A 19,826-nucleotide genomic window follows, 5' to 3' on the forward strand; every position below is an offset into this window, starting at 1 on the left:
TAGAAGGACAAGCAGGCATAAAGAATGCAGGCTTCTATCTCACCCTAAGACAACTCTAAGAGGTTAAGTGTGTGTGACTATTTCCGTTTTACAGAAGACAACACTGGGAAACAGAAAAAATGACATGCTCAAAAGTCATATACTCATTCATGGCAAGCTCAGGCTTCAGATTCTGAAAACGTTTAAAGTCTAGGCCTCTCTCTTTCCAAAATACTACATTGCCCTGCACATCCACTAAAAAAAGAAAAAATGAGAAAGAACTCTGACCAGTTTTACATGTTTCAAATAGCATCAAGTTACAAGGGAAAGAATATTATAAAGCCCCTTCTACATACGCGTATGCACAAATGGCATTCTCAACCTCCTCCAGGACACGGGAATTTTAATACATCTACATTAAACACTCACAAACCACTTGTGATTATTTATACTGCAGGATTTCATAATGAGACTGTACAATTTTTTGTAAACTCATTAGCTCTCACCGGGCCCAGATACCTTAAAACTTGGAAAAAGCATGAGTTTTTACTTCGACGAAGTATGCTCTGTCGCATATATTAATAAGGGCACAGAAAAACTTATACCACAGTATGACAGCCCTCTTTCCTATACACTTTATTATGACACTTTAGGAACAATGCCAAAACTCATGTCCAAGGATAGAATAAAACAGGCTATTTCTAATATGAAAACCCGGTTATCTTTAAAACTCTCCTGAAGGCATGAAGAGATACTGAGGAGCAGGTGGGGACAAGGGACAAAGCTCCCATCCTCCCTCCCAAGTGTCCCTGTGTCCGCATCTGGACATCACTGCTGGCTACGTTACTAACACTCTGAGTTGAGGCCAGGCACGGTGGCTCACACCTGTAATCCCAGTACTTTGGGAGACTGAGGCAGGTGGATTATTTGAGGTCAGGAGTTCAAGACCAGCCTGGCCAACATGGTGAAGCCCCATCTCTACTAAAAATACAAAAATTAGCTGGGCATGTTGGTGCATGCCTGTAGACCCAGCTACCTGGGAGGCAGAGGCAGGAGAATCGCTTGAACCCAGGAGGCAGAGGTTGCAGTGAGCCGAGATGGTGCCACTGCACTCCAGCCTGGGCGACAGAGTGAGACTCCATCTCAAAAAAATAAAAAATAAAAATAAAAAACTCTGAGTTGAAATGTCTGTGTAAGTCCTTAGCCCATTTTTGAGTTGGGTTCTTTGTTTTTTTACTGCTGATTTGTGGGAATCCCTTATACTTTTTAGTTATTAACCCCTTATCGGATATGCAGTTTGCCAACATTTTTCCCCATTCCACAGGTTGCCTTTTTACTCCATTGACTGTTTCCTTTGCTGTGCAGAAGCTTTTTAGTTCGATGCAGTCTCGTTTAGTTTTGGTTTTGTTGCCTGTGCTTCTAGTGTCGCACTCATATAACTACCATTAAGACCAGTGTCCTGAACGTGTTCACCTATGTTTTCTTCCGGGAGTTTTGTGGAACCAACTTAACCATCAAGGGCAGATGAATGGGTAAAGACACATGGTAATGTACCTACAATGGAATACCAGGCAGCCTTAGAAAAGCAGTAGTTCCGCCACAAGCGCCAGCATGCAGGCACCTGGAGGGCTAATTGAAGGAGGCCAGGCACAGAAGGACAAATACCATGTGACTCCTCTCAGCTGAGGCATCTAAGTAGCTAAATTCATAGACTTGAAGAGTGGAATGGTGGTTGTCAGGGACTGCAGTGGGGGAAAATGGGGAGTTACCAATCAATGAGCACAAGGTTTCAGTTCAGCAAGAAGGAATAAGCTTTAGAGAGTTCCCCTACAACACCGCACCTGCAGTCTGCAATAAAACGTCGTACGCTTAAAAATCTCTTAAGAGGATAGATCTTGGCCGGGCGCGGTGGCTCACGCCTGTAATCCCAGCACTTTGGGATGCCGAGGCAGGCGGATCACAAGGTCAGGAGATCGAGACCATCCTGGCTAACACGGTGAAACCCCGTCTCTACTAAAAATACAAAGAATTAGCTGGGCGAGGCGGCAGATGCCTGTGGTCCCAGCTACTCGGGAGGCTGAGGCAGAAGAATGACGCGAACCCGGGAGGCGGAGCTTGCAGTGAGCGGAGATCGCACCACTGCACTCCAGCCTGGGCGACAGAGCAAGACTCCGTCTCAAAAGAATAAATAAGTAAGAGGGTAGATCTTATGTTAAGTGCTCTTATCACAGTAACAATTTTGCAAAGAACATTTTTTTAAAGACCGTGGGCACTGGCATAACAGCATAAACACCCCTTATTTGCCAAATCTCAGGGACCACATGTCCACACGATGCATGGGAGGTGCATATAACCCAGGGAGCCTCACAGATGAGAACACTAGAGCTCAAAGGGGTTACGGGACTTGCTGGAGGTCACAGAGCTGGGGCCTGGATCCCCACCCTAACAGGCCGGGCTCACAGCTCCAAACCTTTCCCCTACACCACATTAAGCACCTTGCTCCGTTCAGCAACTTCACTCCTCTGGCTCAGGGCTGTGGCCAGGCGGGGCTGTCACCTGGAAATTTTCCAGCATAATTCAAGTGAGCAATGACAACAGAAAGGAAAGCAGAGAATGTGGAAGGAAAACCCTCTAACTGAATGCACCTAAACCTGCCATGGGGGGAAGAACCAGTCTGCAACCTGCATTTTTTCTATCTTATTTCTGCGGGAGACTTGACAGCACATACATAACCTGAGGGTTGCTGGGGCTCAGCGTCCCCCCCACTTCAAGACTTCTAAGTCTCCTGACTGCTAAGGACTTCAGCAGCCCCACCAGGAAGAGCCCTGCTCAACAGCCCAGAGGGCCCCTGCCCTCTCACAGCCTCTAAGGGGGTGCTCTTCTTACACCCCAGTCTCTCTGCCATTGCAGGAACCCCAAGACTTTGCTGTGTGGAGGAAACATTACTGTCACCAAACCATGTGACTTACACACACACCCCCAATACCACTACAGACCACGGGGCCTGTTTTAGGACTATTAACGTGTGCTTAACTCACATCCTTGGTAGGTTAGGCCTGGGGGCTCATGCCTATAATCTCAGCACTTCGGGAGACCAAGGTAGGAGGATCATTTGAGCTCAGGAGTTCGAGATCAACTGGGGCAACATAGTGAGACCCCATCTCTACATTTTTTTTAAAAAAAAGATATGCTTAACTCACATCTTTGGTAAGACATCTTTGATCAGGGAACATAAAAGAATGTAGAATCTGCAGCTGAATAATGATTCTTATTTCCACAGAACATACAAACTCAACACAACTCACTCCTCACAGGGAAGCCCTTCTTCAGCTTTCTCAGTGCCGGCATGTACCCTGCTGTGGGATCACTGCTATTCCTTGTTCTACAAAAAAAAAAAACTCTTTTCCATCACATACATCTCGTGAATCTCAGAACTCAATTTTACTCTTTAAATATTTTTAACGCTGAAAGATTTATTTTCACTAAAAAAAAAAAAGTCAGTCCCTAAGTCAAGAGTTCACCTGGTGTCAAAGCAAGATTCCCTCCTTTTTCTGCATCTCTCTCCCCATTTTCCTTCCTACAGCTCATCTGAGTCCGAATAATGTTCTTAAGTAAGTCTTCTCACTCGTTCCCCACTAAACCCTCTTATCTTTTCATTAGCAACAAAACCTCTGGTGGGCACAGCTGTAGTCGGGTGCCCCTTGCGTGACACAAGTCCTCACTCCTGGAATCCAGGTCAGCTCAGGACACCACATCCCACCACAACTGGCTTCCCGGGGCTACTGGTCATAAAGTTTACCTTCAGCAAGGACACTGGGACAGAACCATACATTTTCCCGATCCACCTCACAAACGACAAAGCGTCTGAACCCCTCAGCCAAATTCCAGACAGAACTGAACAGTCCACCTCATCTGTTCAGCTAAGCCCCTACCGGCAGGCTCTGAACTGATGGGCACTGGACAAATCCCCATGCAGCTCCATGGCCCGCTGTACTCACCTACCCTGACATTTCCACTGTCCGATACCCAACCCCCACCTTCACTGACAATGCCATCATTCTTTCTGAGCTACCTTAATTCACCAAGCACTGCTTTCCCTTCCCAGCTCTTAACTGTAATTAAACAATTTGTGTGTAATTTTGTGTAATTCTTTTTTATGTATACGTGTTTTTTAGCGACAGGCTCTCACTCTGTCGCCCAGGCTGGAGTGTACTGGCATGATCACAGCTCACTTTAGCCTCGAACTCCTGGGCTCAAGTGATCTTCCTGCCTAAGCCTCCAGAATAGCTGGGACTACAGGCACGTACCACCACTCCCAGCTAATTTTTTAAAATTTGTTGTAGAGATAGGGGTCACTATGTTGCCCAGCCTGGTCTCAAACTCCTGGTCACAAGCAATCCGCCTGCCTCAGTCTCCCGAGTAGCTTCCACCACAGGAGCGCACTGCTACACCCAGCTAATTTTTTTTTTTTTTTGAGACAGAGTCTCTGTCACTCAGGCTGGAGTGCAGTGGCGCAATCTCGGCTCACTGCAAGCTCTGCCTCCCAGATTCACGCCATTCTCCTGCCTCAGCCTCCCGAGTAGCTGGGACTACAGATGCCTGCCACCACGCCCGGCTAATTTTTTTGTGTTTTTAGTAGAGACGGGGTTTCACCATGTTAGCCAGGATGGTCTCGATCTCCTGACCTCGTGATCCGCACGCCTCGGATTACAGGCGTGACTAGCTAATTTTGTGTAGAGATGAAGGTCACTATGTTGCCCAGGCTGGTCTCAAACTCCTGGCCTCAAGCAGTCTTCCTGCTTCAGCCTCCCAAAGCACTGGGATTACAGGCACGAGCCACTGTACCCAGCCCAGTCTTTAAGTATCTTCCTCACCTACCTTGTAGTCTCATTAACAGTAGTAAACCCAGTGCCTGGCGCATGATGGGCACTAAATGTCTGGTGAATGGAGAGTAAATGACAAGCAAAGCCTCCCTCATCAACCTTAAAATAGCCCCTTGTCCATGAACCATGACTAAATGGCAATCTAAACCAGCTTGCCAAATAATCTTATTTCTTTCACTGATGGGGTACTGCAATCAGTGATACGAGATAGGTAAGACTGTCCATTTCTCTTCAGCAAGTTTCCTAAGTACTTAGGGTGAGGGAAAGTTCAGATGGATCAGGCCCAGCCCTTCTTGAACTAGAAAGGAAAAGGAGAGAAAAATGGTTTGCTTCAAGAAGGAAAAGCAAAAATAGGCCATGATTAGACAAGGGAACTATACAAGGAAATGCAGCAAGGTCTCATGAGGTCATCCCAAGGCCACACTTGACCCCATGATGCACACAGAGGGCATCCCACTCCACGGCAGCTTTCCCACCCCCGAGTGTGCCCAACGCACAGTGGCACCCATAGCCACCTCTCTAGGCTGAAAGAAGAGCAATGACTCCCAGAGATAGCTGGGGACTTCTACAAATGCCCAAAATCTAGATCTCACCCAAACTCCCAACTCATTTCCTCAAAACGCTTGCACACAGAATTCTGGAGGGAAGGGGCAGAAGGTAAGTTAGGAATAACATTAAACTATATTCCTCATCTACTGTGTTTCCTCTTTCCGTCAGGAGATAAGTCTTCTACCCCTCCACCATTCCCAAAGAAAATCAGTAAAACTCTTTTCCACCTTTACTTGTGACATTTTAAACAATTAAGAGTCAAAGGAAAGACTGAATGAATGAATGAATGAATGACGGCATCCATCCTCCCACATCAGGAACAAGATTTCACATGTCGATTTCTCAGACGCATAAACCAAGTCCATTTTTAACCATCCAAGGAAGGGGATCTCTAGTCCCCTGGGGTAGGGGATTGTGACATTTCCTATTGGAGCTTCGTTTGACTTTTGCAGACACAAAGGCATCACGACTCCTGAAGGAATGCTGATCGTTAGAGCAGACTACATGCATGACTCATTCACTCACAGGCCACTACTACACCGCAACGCTCAGCGTGCGTGCAGATTAAAGCGCCCCAAGTGTTAGGAACTGCAACAAAAATGCACCTGAGTGTACAAAGCCACGACTTCCTTCTTGTAAATTCTTCTAACTTCAAAATGTATTGCATCATCCTAATGATCAGCCTACTTCTAAATGGTTGTCTCAAAGACCTCTTTTTATTTTGCATATTAGAGAATTCAAAAGTCCAAAAATGTCGCAAGAGGAAAATAAAAGTAGGTAATGACAAAACCGTCCAGTGGCGAAATCTGTGGCTAAAGAACGATTTTATTTTAAAAGAACATACACACTCAACACAACTCACAACTCTCAGGAAAACTCTTATTTTACTGTCTCAGCGCAAGGTCTTTGAGAAACCAGCATGCACCCAGTTGCACAATCACTGCTATTCCTTGTTCCACAAACAAGGATTCCTTTCCATCACATATTTCTCACGAATCTCAGAACACAATGTTACTTTTTAAATATTTTTAAAGCTGAAAGATTTCATTTAAAGACAAAAGTCAATCCCAAATGACTCCTGAATTCAAAAATATAGTCCATAAAACTTTGTCAGCCCATTCTTCCAAATAAAGTGGAAATCTACATTGTTTTTCCTGTATCTTTCTTCTCCCTTCTGTACAGGTGGTTGTTTGCAAACCTATAAGAACATATATTTCAAAACAACTTGTCTGTATTAATCTTGGATGTAAGTGGCATACCAATATTGTAGAATTATCATGATTAAATATATTTTAGGCTGATGTGGCTGGTCAGTAATGCTCTCATTTACCACCCCACCTCTCTCCCTCCCTCTCTCTTTCCCTCTCTATCACACTCACACACACACACACTTTTTGGCTGCCAAGTTATAAATTAAGCAAAGATGCCTTCATCCTTAGGGTGTGTTTGGGTGGTGAGCACGAGTGGTTTTCTTCTATATTTTTTCAATTTTTTAATTAATATATAAAATTTTCTCATGAAAAGTTTAACCTGGAAACCAGTGGCGCTAAGAAATCTTCTCTGTACAGGTAGCCCAGACACCATTTCAACTTAAAGCCACTTGGACAGAATTTCCAAAGTGATGTTAGGAAAACGTGGCTGGAGGAGAAAATCGATGTACTCGATAGCAACGAATCTCAAGTTTAAGAATGTGAAGTCGAACAGGCCTCATTCCGTTTTTCTTTATGTCCCCTCAAAATCGCTCCCATCCTATCAAGTAACTTTGTTCCGCTGTCATTGCCTGAAATCTTTGGGAGGGAGGAAGGAAGAAGGCTTGGTACCTTGCAGCAGAGAATGAAATCTGCAGTTCACCCTCTCAACCTAATTCTTCTTGCAGATTTCACAAGTGGTGAACACCACCCCCTACACAACACTAACACTTCGCCATACGCATCAGTGCCACCTCCAAGGGACCTAAAGATGCCTGGGGGAAATTATGGAACCCAAATTGTATTAGGACTCCTTGTGTGTGTCACACCACCCCATACGCTGGGTTCACTGGAACAGTGGAGAAAGAGAAGAGGCAAAAGAGGAAAAGTTACTTGCAGACTGCAGTCAGTGTCACGGCCACCTTCGGCGCGGGGCAAACCTCCCCGGCTCCGGCTTTGTCTGCGGGGCTGGGGCTGGCGTCAGGGCGCGACCCGGTTCACGCCGGGCGCCGCGGGCCGAGAGGCGCCGAGGGCAGGCACCACGCGCCGGGTAGGGCTCCCCGGCGGCAATGCCGAGGAGGCAACAATGAGCCGGGCGGCCGCTGGGCCCCTTCCCCGCAGCGGTCCCCGCCTCCACGACGCCCCTCGCCCGGCCCCGCCGCGTGCCGGCCCTGAGCCTCGGGACCTCCAGGGCGCCGCACGGGGTGACCCGCGGTCCCCGCAAGCCCCCCGCCCTCCGGCGCTCGGGGACCCCCCACCCGCCCGGCCGCCCGCCAAGAGGGTCCTCGGGGCCGGGGTCGGGCCGGGCCGCCGCCCGCCTCCCCGAGCCCCTTGTCTTTGTGTGCAAAGTAAGTGCGGGAGGCGAACCTACCTCGGCGCGCACAAAGACGCGCGGCTCCCTCCCGGCTCGCTCCGGGCACCCACGGCGGCGCCCAGCGGCCCGACTGCTCCGCGGCGGCCCGAGGCGGCGCGAGGGCGGCTCCGGCGGCAGCGGCCCGACCCGCAAGCCAGTCCGGCTCAGAGCGGCTGTCGCTCCCCGCGGCCCCGCGCGTCCGAATTAAGCGGCGGGGCGGGGCGGGGCGGGCAAGGCCACACCCCCGATGCGCCCCGCCCCCGGCAGCCCCGCCCCCGCCTTCCTTCCACCGCTCGCGCGCGTCGGGCGGAGATCCAGAAAGGCCGGGCATCCGCACCGGGAGGGGCGCCAGCAGGGGCTCCAGCGCTTGGCCTCGGGGACTCGGTGGGAGCGAGGGCTGGAGGGAAAGCGCGGCGGCCCCGGACGACCGGGAAAGTGGGAAGGCGGCCGCGTAGGTCACAGCCAAAAGCGCCAGGGCACTCAGTCTCCTGTTTTCTCACTCCCTGGTTCCGTCGCTCTCTCCCTCTTGAGTCTCTCTCTCTGTCACATTCTCTCTTCTTTTTATCTCTCTCTCCCTTAATCTCTTTCTCTCTCATTGTCTCTCTTTCTTTCTCTCATTCTCTTTCTCTCATTCTTTCTCTCTCCCCGTCTCATTCTTTCATTCTCTCTCTCTCTCTCCCTCTGTCCCCACCCCCCATCTCTCTCTCTTATTCTCTCTCACACACACAGGTACCCAAGAGCATCTGGCTCCTGGGTGTCCGGGCTCCGTCTCCCCGGCAAGCCTGCGATGCTTAGAGGCCGTCCCCAAAGAAATCCTGCCAGTTCCTCTTGGAAGAAAACGCAGATGGAATCAGGGAGGAAACGGAGACATTCGTTGTAATTGTACAAATTTACCGTCAAGCCAGGACCCAAAACCCAGTGACCTGGGGATTCACCCATTTTCCTCCCCTCCCGTCATCAAAGGGTAATTGGAAATTTAAATATGCAAGAAAGAAAGGGTTTATTCTGCCTCTTATCTGCTCTCTGATCTCCTTTTCTTCAGCTCTTTTACAAGTCCTTCTCTGACCAACCCTAAGGCTCTGAGATTACCACCTACTTGAATCACAGCAGGTACAAAATCAGGGACTGAAACAGTATCTGTTTCAGCGTAGCAAAAAGACAACAGGTTCGTGGATTTTAGATCAAAAGCTTTTTCATTGTCTTGGCAACAGATAACTAAGGGCTTATTTATGGGGAAATTTTTCTGACTAAGAGAGTTTGGGTCATAGTCATACAGAAAAGTCACATCAGTTATGGATTGTGGTAAACAAATTACTTATTCCAAAGATATCTATCGCACACCATGCTGTAAACCACAGCCTGCCAACCGTGTAAGGGTCTGGCCATCCGTGGTTCCCTGGAACCCACTGAGGGCTAGAATCACTGCCAGAGAACTTAAAGAAACTCCTTCCCAGCTCAGGAAGTTGAATTCCATGAACTTTATACATGGTGTTTCCTATGATTCTTCCTTCTCTCCCGTCCTTGAGTTGTGTTTCTGTTCTTGACAATGGCTCCACCGGTCACCAGACTAAAACCTAGGATCCAGCCTAAACTGTCTCCCTCCCTCCCCACATTGGCATCAACTCCAAGGCCTGTGCAACGTGTGCAATTCCTGGCTGTCTCCCTCCCCCTCCGCTGGCACTGCCACTGTTGCCTTTGGGCTCAGTCACAATATGGTGGCAGGGACTTCCTAACTGGCCCCAGCCTCTGATCTAACACATGGTTTTCCTCTCAACTTTCTGGGGTGCGAGTGAACTTTCCAGGTGCAAGATGCTCAGTTTCCTCCTCTGCTTGAAACATTTTAGTGGGTGCCTGCTTCCTGCTACATGATAAAGTCCGAGCTCCCCAGCAAACGTCCAAGACTCCCCTCAGCCAGAGTGCTGTATTTGCTAAGTGGCCCTGCTCTGTGATGAAGACTGGATGAAATAATGAATATATGGCCTTGTCATGCTCTTCCACGGGCTTCCCCTCTGCCTAGCAGAACTTCACCCATCCCCAAGAGCTCCTCTCCTCTCTGAGAATCAACCTTCTCTGGAAAACCTTTCCTGACCTGCTCAGGCTAGATGGATCTTTTCTGACCCTTCCATACCTGGCATGGTATTGCCATTATTGCACTGTATTATAAATATGTACCTCTGTGAGCCCAGAGTTTGTGCTTGACATATATACATATCTTTATATCCACTTGCCTAATGTAATATCTGGCATATGGGAAGTGTTATGAACTAAACTGTGTACCACGTACCCCTATAATTCATATGTTGAAGCCCTAACCCCCAATGTGACTGTATTTGGAGACAGGACCTATAGGGAGGTAATTAAGGTTAAACAGGGTCATAAGGGTGTGACCTTAAGCTTATAGGTCTCGTGGCCTTATATAAGGAGGAAGAGACACCAGATCCCTCCTTCCTTCTCTCTTCCTCTCTCCCTCCCTCCTTCCCCTCTATCCCTTTCCCCACTCTCTCTTTCTCTGCACAAACACAGAGAAGAGGCCACATGAACACACAATGAGAGGGCCGCCAACTACAAGCCAGAAAGAGAGACTTTACCAGAAACCAGCCCTGCTGCCATCTCGATCTTGGACTTCCAGCCTTCAGAACTGTGGGAAAATGAAATGTCTTGTTTAAGCCACTCAGTCTGGGGTATTCTGTTATGGCAGCCCCATCAGATGAATAGGAGAAGCGTGCATTGGATTCGAGATTCTAACCAAAGATTCATTGGATTCGAGATTCTAAACCCCAACCCAGCAGTGAGCCTGACTTCTCCATACAAAGTAGCCTGGATGAACATCTGTGATGCAAGGCCAGGCAGAGTGTCTGAATGTGATAAGTGACCACGGTCTTTTCCCTACCCCATGAGAGAAATAGAAACAAAGTGTCCTTCCATACTCCAGGGTATAAATGCCTACAGGCTCAAAGTCACCATGCTACCTTTTGTACCAGGTACCATAATTTCTTTTAAACCAGAAACAAATAAGAGCAAATATTTACTTTGAATTTATTAATTCAAATAAAAGACAGGAGGCCAATATCAATATGTTAAAACCGCTCTTTTGGGCTGAATATCTCACATCCCTAGGGAATCTTAGGGGGGTTTTAATACAGGTAAGATCAAGTATCCAATTTGGTTTGGGGCCCCTGGAGCCACTGTGGGTGGATCCCAGGAAATAAAAGCTTAAAGGTTATGAGCTATGGTGATATTTCCAGTTGTATCCATACCATCCACCACAGTGTCTGCAACATATCACTCTGTGTGTGATAGATGTTTGTTGAATGAATAAGCCTAGTACTTCCCAGGGTTATACCAGGCAATACCAGACCCTCAGCCTGAGTCTGATATACTGTAGATTTCACATTCTGAATGTAGACAGGACTCTGGAAAAAGTAAGGGGAACTAGTGGCCTAAATAGCCTGCGGGGTTGTGTTTAAAATTTTGTTATGGGGCTGACACAGTTTATCAGGTGGCTTAGATGGTCTTTACTGATTTACTTTCAATACAAATACTGATTTCCCTCACAATACAAAGGGAACACTCCACTGAATGGTTTCTGAGTCATTTAACCCATCACTGGTGATAGATTCTCTGATCTTGCATTACTGGAAAACATACATAATAATTTTCCATTTCAGAGCAGCAACCTACAGGGTCACCATATACTCTGCTATGACCTCATCCTTTAGCTTGGACATCTGGGGACCTTGTAAATTCATCCCAAAGGAAAATTGAAGAAAGCAGAAATGAATATTTGGGGACATAAAATGATACAAAGCAAATCAATTTGGAATAAGACGTGTTGCTTTTTTATCTTCTACTTGGGTCATTTTCCTCATGCATAATCTTAAAATTGTTACTTTACACCCAAACCACCATGCTGAAGAGCTCCAAAGAGATGAGAAAAACTTAACAATGCCCTAGAGGAGGGAAATGTGTTTTGACATGTATAATCTTTTGTATCTTAAATTTTGCACTGTGTACGTGGACATTTGAATCGTAATCCATTCAAAAAGAAATAAAATCTTAATTTTAAAATCCTATTTTTAAGCCACACTCTCTCATTCTGTGTCAATTATCTACGACTGTATAACACATCACCTCAAAACTTCAGTGGCTTAAAATAAGAGCACATGATTTGCTCACAATACTGTGGGTTGGCAGTTTGGACAAGGCTCAGCTGGGATACCTTATTTCTGCCCCATGTGGCATTAGCTTGGCTCTGTCATGCGTTTGCAGTCAACTGGGAGGTTAGCCAGGGACTGGCTTGCCCTGAGTGGCCTCAAAGTCCAGAAGTTGATAGCAGCTGTCAGCTCTGGCATCTCAAATCCCCTTGTGTGGCCTCTCAGCAGGCTAGATAGGACTTCCTCACAGAGCAGCCCGGTCCAGGAGGGAGAAAGAGGAAGTGGTAAGGCCCCTGGAGCTGTAGCGTTATAGGTCTAGAAGAATGATAGAATTCTGCTACGTTCTACCATTAAAAATGTCACAATGTCAGCCCAAATCCGAGGTTTGGGGAAACAAACCGCCCTTGATGGTAGAAACAGTAGTCATGTTGCAACAGGGCTTGAGTGTGGTACTAGGAGAGGAGGAATTCTTTTGGCCATCCTTGCAGATAATCTTCCTCTAAATCAGACATGAGGAACTACAGAATGGAGGGCAAAGTAACAGGTGCTAACAATAGTCTCAAGGGAAATCTTTCCGATGATAAGACAAAAACACTTTGCCATTCAACACAAAACCCACAAGGACAGATTCAGTACATTTGTATTGGCCTCATGGCCTCAATTGATAGGTCAAAGAAAATAGTTAATTTCTGCTTATTTGTTTTTGGTTTAAATAAGAAAAAGATGGGGGAAAGAAAGAAGAACAAAGGCTTTGGGACTGTAATGCAACTAAGGTGGATTGGGTTCTAAATCAGTGTTTTAGATATCTATTGCTGCATAACATCTTACCATAGACTTAGTGGCTTATAACACCCATATATTGACTCATCATTTTTTCAGTCCAGAAATGCCATGACTGAGGTCTATGCTGAAGGCCTTCCAAAGCCAAAATCAAGATCTTGGCAGGGCTCATAGGTCATCTTATCTGGAGCTCAAGTCCTCTTCTAAGGTCATTCAGATTGCTGACAGAATTCAGTTCTTTGTGGCTATAGGACTGAGGACCCAGTTTCTTTGCTGGCTGTCAGCTGAGAGCTACTCTCAGCTGCTAAAGGCTAAAGGCTGCCCAGAAACCTCATCATGTGGCCCTCCCCATCTTCCAGTGAGCAGTGTCTCAACAAATCCTTCTATGCTTCCAATCTCTGACTCGACCACCTTGGGTTCTAGACTCAGATTTAAAGTACTCATGTGATTAGGTCGGGCACACCCAGATCATCTTCCTATCTGGACAGGCAACTGACTCGAGACCTTCCTTACATCTGCAAAATCCCTTCACAGCAATACCTAGATTATGACTGAATAACTGGAGAAGATGTGTGTATACCAGAGGCCAGGAATTGTGGAGGCTATCTTAGAATTCTGTGATAGATGGAAGGATAGGCAAACACATGCTCTTTAATGTAAACATAGAATGTGAGGGCAGGCAGAAGGTGGAAGCCTTGGAGAGGTATCACATGCAGAGCTCAGCAGTAAACCAGGAACCAGGCCTAAGAAGGAATTCTTATTGAGTAATAACCGAGCTCCCACATGATTCAATGGTTACCAAGTCTTCATTGAACCCTGATGACCTGAATACTGAAAAAAATCGGGAAAGGAAAACAAAGTTAAGAATATGGCACCTAGGCCGGGCACGGTGGCTCAAGCCTGTAATCCCAACACTTTGGGAGGCCGAGGCGGGCGGATCACGAGGTCAGGAAATCGAGACCATCCTGGCTAACATGGTGAAACCCTGTCTCTACTAAAAAATACAAAAAATTAGCCGGGCATGGTGACGAGCGCTGGTAGTCCCAGCTACTCGGGAGGCTGAGGCAGGAGAATGGCGTGAACCCGGGAGGCAGAGCTTGCAGTGAACCAAGGTCATGCCACTGCACTCCAACCTGGGTGACAGAGCGAGACTCCATCCCTCCCCCCCCCCAAAAAAAAAAAAGAATATGGCATCCTAATTTTATCATTGAAATAGCATAATCATGTAAATATAACAGAATTTCCTTTATTTTGCTTAACTAGTTTGCACAATTGTTGTATGACATTAATGTAATGTTCCATAACCCAGGAAGATAATGCTTTTCAATAAAGAGACTTAGAGAACTCATTTGTGGAAAATTTTTGTGAAAAGCTGTGTGGTTTGCCAAGCAAATATAGCACATGCGTACCTTTTTAAATTAATAGTACTTAGGAAGGATCAAAATGATATGCCCAAATCTGAAAGAATATGCTAGAAACCAGATGATAAGCTGTTTCATTAAAAGAGCCTCTGTATATGAGCATTTGTGAGCACAGGAATGGAATTACTTCATTAAATATGCTAATAGCACCAACAGTAAAGATAAGTATTGTCCCCTGCAGTAGTTAGCCGCTACAAAAGCACTTTGCAAGCTCCAAAACAGAGCCGTATTTCATGATGTAACTGAGTACTTTGCCAATTCTAGAGAGTTTACAAATTCAGGAGAGTTTTATTTTCCAAACACTTAATGTATGCATTGCCTAAAATACTAAATTTCGTTTTTAAAGACCACTTGCTTTCCGTTGTTCACAATTTTAAAATCAAAGGTACCCTATGAAATGGTGGTTCTAACTTGTAACTGGACATCACGAAGAATCAAGAGAAACAGCTGTTGCTCACATAAACGACTCCTGAACGATGCAAAGATCTGCATTTTACGTTTTTTTTCTTTCCATGAATCCAAAACCAGAATAAAGGATTTCCTGAGAGTCTTCCTGTGTATTAAAACTAAGATCTTTAAATAGCAAAGAGACAGGGAACAAAATCCTCAAGTGCTCATCCTGTCAAAAAGATTAAGATATCTTCATGATAGATACTAATGAGTAAACAAGCCATCTCTGCAATTAAGCAATATGAAGATAATTTCTGTAAATGTCCTGATTCAAATAACTAACATATAATACGAATGACCAAATTTCTGTGAACATTCTACAATTTACTCCAACTGCTTTTTCTTCTTTCTGATATTCACTCTAGATACACACATTTCCATTAGCAGAAAGCATCCCTTGGAATGCTTACATTATTAATAACTAGTTGAATGCCAGTTATATATATACATATATTCACCTAACTTCTATTAATTGCAATAAAATCAGTTTATGGAAGAATGGAAGGAAGGCTAGGCTAGGACTAAAGAGATATGCCTGGTGACCTTGGATAAGAAACTTATCCAAAGCTTCAGCCTCCTCTGGTCTTAACGGTAAATGAATTCATAGCTATTTCTGTAGTCCAGAAATGGCATGGCTGCATTCTCTGCGGAAGGCCTCCGAAAACCAAAATCGAGATCTTGGCAGGGATCACAGTTCATCTCGTCTGGAGCTCAAGGTCCTCTTCTAAGCTCATTCATTTATAAATATATATAAAAATATATATGTATATATGTTTCCTTGCTAGTTATTAGCTGGGAGTCACCACTCTCAGCCACTAAATACATACATTTATATATTTATATCCTCATACATATAAAACATTTTTATGTCCTTATATATGTGTATGTGTATGCATGTGTGTGTATGTGTATGAGTATAAATATATATACATGTTTTATATATAAGTCCTTATTTCTATAAAAAGTTCCAGCTTTAGTTGGGTTGCTGTCCAGGTTTGGCTGGAAGAGAGGGCTGTGTGATCCACTCCAACCTTAGAAGTAAAGTTCAAACTGCAGCTAATGTTGAATCGTGCCAGAGAAGGTTTGCTTATTAACTCTGCTTAGAGAAGTGTGTGACCCACACATTTGAACTGCTAATGATTACTGGACTTTTAAAACTGCTGTTCAAGTAATAACATTCTTCTATTTGTTCCACCAAATGTAAACTAAAATTCTAACTAATGTTAGTGTTTGCTGGATAACGTTAATTTGATAAAAATTTGAACTTCCTAAGGAAAAAGAGACAATGAATGCGTGATGGAAGGACAGAATCCTTCTTGGGCAGCTGAGGGCAGTTTCTGGAGAGGTTTTGCAAGTCTCCTTGTTCCTCTCTCAGTTGCCATCAGCACTCAAAACAACCTGCCCTGTCCTTCCTTCCTTACCCTGTCCAAGATTCTAGCTTGTTCTGGTGGCCTCCTTTTTCTAAGTCCACAGCTGACACACATTGCAGGAAACTGTACTTTGACATGCACCTGCTTTTCTCAGCTCATTTCTCTCTGCAACAATTGCTTCAGCCATTTGCTATCATTTGTATCATTTCATACACAAATAATTACAAGGACAAAAGAAAGAAACACAAAGATATGACAGAACTGTCCTTGTCTCTGACAGACCAAAGAAAACAACAGACCTTTGTCCAAAATGGTAAGTGACAGACAGGCTGAGAGACAAAGACACACAGAGAAAGAACAAGTAAAAAAAGATTGGGAATAAAAATGGAGACATAATTGTAGATACCCCAAAACTAAAAACAGCATACAAAAACACCACGAGCAACTTTGTCTGGAAATGTGGATGAAATAAAAATTCCTAGAAAAATACAAGTGACTCAGGATGAAATAGGAAAACTTTCTTTTTTAAATTTTATTTATTTATTTGAGACAGAGTCTCACTCTGTCACTCAGGCTAGAGTGCAGTGGTGCAATCTCAGTTCAGTGCAACCTCCACCTCCCAGGTTCAAGCAATTCTCCTGCCTCAGCCCCCGAGTAGCTAGGATTACAAGCGTGCACCACCATGGCCGGCTAATTTTTGTATGTTTAGGAGAGACGGGGTTTCACTCTGTTGGCCAGGCTGGTCTCAAACTCCTGACCTCAAGTGATCTGCCTGCCTGGGCCTCCCAAAGTGCTGGGATTACATGTGTGAGCCACCGCACTGAGCCCATAAACTTTCAATGAGTTGACTTGGCAATTAAAATGTTATCATAGAACAGGAGGAACCTAGTGGTATGGAAATTGATTTTAAGAATGATTTGCTCATGACCATTCTTAGCTTGATTGGAGAGATTCATAATCTTTTAAAAGACAGTTTATCCATATAACTAATGAAAAGCAGAACTTCTCTTTTTACTCGGAACTTCCTTATTTACCCCTCTGCCCCCTTATTAACCCTGACAGTTTTTTTCACTGCACAACTTCAAGATAATCTTAATTTCCTCACTTAAGCCCCACATCTACTTTGGTGACAAAACCAAGACATTGCTTTGTCTATCATTTCCCTCAAATCTACGTTTTTCTCTCCATCTCTATCAAATTCTGCCTGGCCCACAGACACACAACCGTCGGAGCGCATATCCACTAATACTGCTCTCCTTCTGTCTGCCCCCCACAGGTATACACTATGACTCAAGTCATCGCACAAGCAGGCCACATCAGCTAGGCTAATCTAGCAAAACAAATTATACAACACTTTCCCCTCAAAGTCGGACCACTGGCTTTTCTTTTATTAAAATTCAAAGTCAGCCGGGGGCGGTGGCTCATACCTGTAATCCCAGCACTTCGGGAGGCCAAGGTGGGCAGATCACTTGAGGTCAGGAGCTCGAGACCAGCCTGGGCAACATGGTGAAAACCTGTCTCTACTAAAAATACAAAAATTAGCCAGGCATGGTGGTGGGCGCCTGTAGTCCCAGCTACTTGGGAGGCTGATACAGAAGAATCACTCGAACGTGGGAGGCAGAGGTTGCAGTGAGCCGAGAGCACACCACTGCACTCCAGCCTGGGCAACAGAGTGAGACTCCATCTCAACCAATCAATCAACCAATAAATAAATAAAACTTGAAGTCACTTCTTTCTTTTCCCCCTAACAGTCGTTGTCCTGTGAGGGTCACAGATCACATGAGGTCCTGTGGGCTCTTAGAGGCTCTGAGCATGATCAGAAGCCATCAGTGTGCGTGATACTGAAAGCCAGGAGCCTGTGTTCATCACCAAGGGAGAAATTGAGGCCTGTGCCCAGGGCGCCCTGGCATTTGGTGGTCGGGGAGCTGCTGGGAACTGGCAAAAGAGATAGAGAAGGAGCCGGGTGCGGTGGCTCACACCTGTAATTCCAGCACTTTGGAAGGCTGAGGCAGGTGGATCACCTGAGGTCAGGAGTTCAAGATCAGCCTGACCAACATGGCAAAATCCAGTCTCTACTAAAAATACAAAAATTAGCCAGGCGTGGTGGCCCATGCCTGTAATCCCAGCTACCCGGGAGACTGAGACAGGAGAATTGCTTGAACCCAGGAGGCAGAGGTTGCAGTGAGCCAAGATCGTGCCATTGCACTCCAGCCTGGGCGACACAGCAAGCGAGACTCTGTCTCCAAAAAAAAAAAAAAAAAAGAGAGAGAGAGAAGGAATGGCCAGTGAAAGTGAATGGGACCCAAGGGAGCTATGAACGAAACCCGGAGACCAAGTGAGACCAGGGTTTCAAGCAGGAGAGGATGTGATGGGCACCTTTGTCAAACACTGCTACCAGGTTGCATGAGACAGGGACTGTTAACAAACTCAAGAATCACTCGGGGAGCAGTGGGGATAAAGACCTGGCTAGAGTGGCTGCAAGACATAATGGGAAAAGAGCAATTGGAGGCAGCTATTTATAGGCAGCTTTGTCAATGGCAGTAGACAAAGGGGAATCCAGGGCCAAGAAAGGTTTTGTTTCATTGTTTTGCTTGTTTTTAAAAATGGCAGAAACGGCTGGGCGTGGTGGCTTATGCCTGTAATCCTAGCATGTTGGGAGGCTAAGGCAGGTGGATCACTTGAGGTCAGGAGTTCAAGACCAGCCTGGCCAATATAATGAAAACCCATCTCTACTAAAAATACAAAAATTATTTTTTGTATTTTTTTGGGCATGGTGGCATGTACCTGTAGTCCCAGCTACTTGGGAGGCTGAAGCAGGAGGATTGCTTGAACCGGGGAGGTGAAGGTTGCAGCGAGCTGAGATTGCACCACTGCACTCCAGCCTGAGTGACAGAGTGAGGCACCATCTCAAAAAAAAAAAAAAAAAAAAGGCAGAAACGAATAATTATCCATAAGCTGATAGGAATGATCTTGTAGGGAGAGAATTAATGGATATATTTTGGTCTTCTGGACATTAAGCCTAGGCCTTGCTGAAGTGAACTCTCTACTCTAGTCATTTTTCCTATGAGGCATAAACACACACTTCCACCTCCCAATCTGCATTCATGATGCTCCCTCTAGCAGACATGCTCTTCCTCCCCTATTAGCAGATCCAAGTTTTGCCCATGCATTAAGCTTCTGTTCAAACCTTAGGTCTGCCATGAGGCCTCCCTTAACTTTTGTAACCTAAACCAACTGCTTCTTTAATTTTTTAATAGCACTTAATATTTATAAATTACTTATTAAGTATCTCTGTGTGGAAAGGAGTGAGCTAGATTTGGGAACAGAATAAGTTAAATAAAAAGCACCATTCTATACTTGAGAAGCTAACAAACTTCTTTTTCCTTTTCTTTTTTTTCTCTGAGACGGAGTCTCGCTCTGTCGCCCAGGCTGGAGTGCAGTGGCGCAATCTCGACTCACTGCAAGTTCCACCTCCCGGGTTCACGCCATTCTCCTGCCTCAGCCTCCCGAGTAGCTGGGACTACAGGCGCCCGCCACCACGCCCTGCTAACTTTTTTGTATTTTTAGTAGAGACGGGGTTTCACCATGTTAGCCAGGATGGTCTTGATCTCCTGACCTCACGATCTACCCGCCTCGGCCTCCCAACGTGCTGGGATTACAGGCTTGAGCCACCACGCCCAGCCACAAACTTCTTATTGT

At 45.6% G+C, this 19,826-nt stretch overlaps 1 protein-coding gene across 5 annotated transcripts in view; it reads right to left on the reverse strand.

Moving 5' to 3' along the window:
* Positions 1 to 19,826, reverse strand: part of FAM107B (family with sequence similarity 107 member B) — a 265,481-nt gene that overhangs the window by 80,805 nt on the left and 164,850 nt on the right. For 2 of the 5 annotated variants that reach the window (XM_030940499.1, XM_030940497.1), the window contains exon 1: positions 7,971 to 8,115. The exons of 1 other annotated variant lie outside the window; for it this stretch is intronic. The gene's annotated coding sequence lies outside the window, so the exon portion shown is untranslated. Of the gene's footprint in view, positions 1 to 7,970; positions 8,123 to 19,826 lie in introns of those variants that run through there. 2 more of the 5 variants (XM_010365960.2, XM_010365961.2) reach the window with 2 other exon arrangements.

Source organism: Rhinopithecus roxellana, chromosome 11 (genome assembly GCF_007565055.1).
Source record: "Rhinopithecus roxellana isolate Shanxi Qingling chromosome 11, ASM756505v1, whole genome shotgun sequence".
NCBI lineage: Eukaryota > Metazoa > Chordata > Mammalia > Primates > Cercopithecidae > Rhinopithecus > Rhinopithecus roxellana.